Raw genomic sequence first — 3,465 nt, 5'->3', positions numbered from 1 at the left:
TCTTTCCCTTATCTTTGAGGGATAAGGCGTTGACATGGTATAGGCTATGTGATGATACTAGATCATGGAACTACAATCGGTTGAAATTGGAATTTCATCAAAAGTTTTATCCTATGCATCTAGTACATCGTGATCGGAATTATATTTATAATTTTTGGCCTCGTGACAGAGAAAGCATCGGTCAAGCTTGGGGGAGGCTTAAATCAATGTTATATTCATGCCCCAACCATGAGCTCTCGAGAGAAATTATCATTCAGAACTTCTATGCTCGGCTTTCTCATGATGATCGCACCATGCTTGACACTTCTTGTACCGGTTCTTTTATGAAGAGAGATATTGACTTCAGATGGAATTTATTGGAGAAAATTAAACGCAACTCTGAAGATTGGGAGCTTGATGAAGGTAAGGAGTCAGGTATGAATTTCAAGTTTGATTGCGTTAAATCCTTTGTTGAAACAAATATTTTTGTGATTTTAGCGCTAAGTATGGACTTGACATTGAGATAGTAGCTTCATTGTGTGAATCATTTGCTGCTCATATTGATCTCCCCAAAGAGAAGTGGTTTAAATATCATCCTCCCTTAGAAGTTAATGTAGTTAAACCCAATCCAGTTGAAGAGAAAGTCATTGCCTATAATGATCCTATTGTTCCCAGTGCTTACATTGAGAAACCACCTTTACCTGTTAGGATAAAGGATCATTCTAAAGCTTCAACTATGATACGTAGAGGCTACATTAGAACACCAACACCCCTTGAGAAAATTAGAGTTGAACCTAGCAATGCTATTATCAAAGATCTCCTGTCCGACAATGTTGATGGCCATAATATTCACTTCTGTGAAGATGCTGCTAGAATTGCTAGACCACACGCTAGAGACAAACATAGGCATGTAGTTGGCAAGCCTGTTGTTTCTGTTAAGATCTGAGATCATTGTTATCATGGTTTATGTGATGTGTGTTAGGGCATATTTCTCCTAAGTGGTTTTAGTGATTGATGACAATTGTTGTGCGGACTAATCTTGTGTCCTGAGCATTTCAGAATATTCTCCTTTAGGCACAAGATGAGTCGACGCCCTCGGAGGATCTCGAAGACGGATTTTCTTCTGCATTTCTCTTCCTAGTTTGAGTCATAGGAAAGTCTTCGTACCAAGAGGGGGTCCGCGTCGGAAAGGTTTTGGTGGAATCTTCACGCACACACCTCATGCACCCACCCATATTTTAGCCTCAATGGATCACCATTGTGTTTTCCTTGCCTATGTGAAAAAGGGTAAGCGGTAGTACCGCTCGCACAGCGGTAGTACCGCTCTCAGAGCGGTAGTAAATTTTTACTACCGCTCCAGGAGAGGTACTACCGTCCCAGGTGCGGTAGTAAACTTTTACTACCGCTCCAGGAGCGGTACTACCGCCCGAAGAACGGTAGTAGTTTTTTACTACCGCTCCAAGGGCGGTACTACCGCCCTCATTGCGGTAGTATTATTTTACTACCGCACCGACGAGCCTTTTCTCGCATACTTTCCCTCGGAGGGGGTGGCGCAGTAGTACCCCCGGTACTACCGTGGTTGGTGAGGAGCTGAGCTGTAGTACCGCTCCCACGAGCGGTAGTACCGCTCAAGGAGCGGTAGTACCGCTCGTGCATTTATGTGGTAGGTGGGCAACGGTTGGATCTGCCCCACCTACTATATAAATGCATCTCCTTCTTCCTTGAGCCCACCTTTGACCTCTCTAAGCTCCATTGTTGCTCCACAAGCTCATTTTAGCCCGATCTCTTTCCCTAGCCAATCAACCTTGTTGATTTTCTAGGGATTGCTTGAGAAGGCCTTGATCCACACTTCCACCAAAGGATATTTGATTCCCCCTACTAATCCCTTGCGGATCTTGTTACTCTTGGGTGGTTGAGCACCCTAGACGGTTGAGGTCACCTCGGAGCCACATTCCATTGTGGTGAAGCTCCATGGTCTTGTTGGGAGCCTCCAAGCTTTGTGTGGAGATTTCCCCAACCTTGTTTGTAAAGGTTCGGTCGCCGCCTTCAAGAGCACCTATAGTGGAATCACGGTACCTTGCATTGTGCGAGGGCGTGAGGAGAATATGGTGGCCCTAGTGGCTTATTGGGGAGCATTGTGCCTCCACACCGCTCCAACGGAGACGTACTTCCTGTCAAAGGAAAGGAACTTCGGTAACCCATCCTCGTCTTCATCGGTTCTACTTGTGGTTATCTCTTACCTTTACTTTGTATATGTTGGTGTTGTAGAGTATCTCCTACGTGCTTCGTTACTCGTTACTAAGTAGCATCATATAGGTTGTCCTCCTAGTGCCATGTTAGTGAACCTTTATGATTGCTACTCCATATTTATTTAGAAAAGCTAAAAATTGGTAGTTGCCTATTCAACCCCCCCCCCTCTAGTCAACCATATCGATCCTTTCAATTGGTATCAGAGCCACGTCTCTTTATTAAGGGTTCCACCACTCGAAGAGTATGGAAGGCGAAGAGGGAGTTCCTCATGGGCAACCCAAGGCCATGGACTTGACTTCGGTCAGAAGGGATGAGGTGAATACGGCTATGGCCGCCCTCATGACGTCCTTGACGAACGAAGTCAAGACCATGCTTAAAGAGTTAATTGAGGGATTTAAAAGTCCACCCGAATCGGCGTTAGTGGTTAAACCCACCATCACCGATTCGGAGGCCAATTCCTCTAAGGAAGCGGCTAAAGGTATGCGACCTTCCTCAGCTCACGAAAAGGATGGGACTAGAACCTATGCCTCAGTTCCACCTCCCATGGTCTATGGAGGACCTGTTCCCACACCGCGTCTTAATCCTGTTGGTCCTCCTCCTAAGCTTGTTAAGGGTGAGTTCGCTAACTGGGTGTTTTCTATTAAGTCTCATTTGAATCATAGCTCAACAAACTTATGGAGAATCATCGAGCAAGGCTACTATCCTCATGACCCAAGCAACCTCACTCCAAGAGAAGAAGCGGACAATCAATATAATCACTCCGCATTGTTCATATTACAGTCCGCAGTACCACCTGAAGATCTTCCTCACTTGCGCCCCTTCTCTCTGGCCAAGGACTGTTGGGAGCACATTATGGTGCTATACAAGGGAAGCTCTAGCATTCAACGGTCAAACTATGAAGTGATACTTGATCAGGCTGATGAGTTTGTAATGAAGGAAGATGAGGACCCTCCTGATCTCTATCGGAGGGTGACTGCTATTGTTGTTGCTCTCAAGGATCATGGGAGCAAGGATGTGGATGACACATGGGTCAAGCGCAAGTTTCTTAAGGCCATCATGCCTTTCAACAAAGCCATGTCATCAGTCATTCGCCAACGACCAGATTTTCACTCGTTGTCTTCCAGTGAGGTGTTGGATGAATTCATTGCAATGTCAATCATGAACGAGACAGCTGACAATGCACTTGCTCGAGTTAGGTCAAAGACAACTTCACCTAACCTTGCTTTGAAGGCAAAG

Source organism: Hordeum vulgare, chromosome 3H, assembly GCF_904849725.1.
Source record: "Hordeum vulgare subsp. vulgare chromosome 3H, MorexV3_pseudomolecules_assembly, whole genome shotgun sequence".
NCBI classification, from domain to species: domain Eukaryota; kingdom Viridiplantae; phylum Streptophyta; class Magnoliopsida; order Poales; family Poaceae; genus Hordeum; species Hordeum vulgare.
This window is presented reverse-complemented; position numbering follows the sequence as displayed.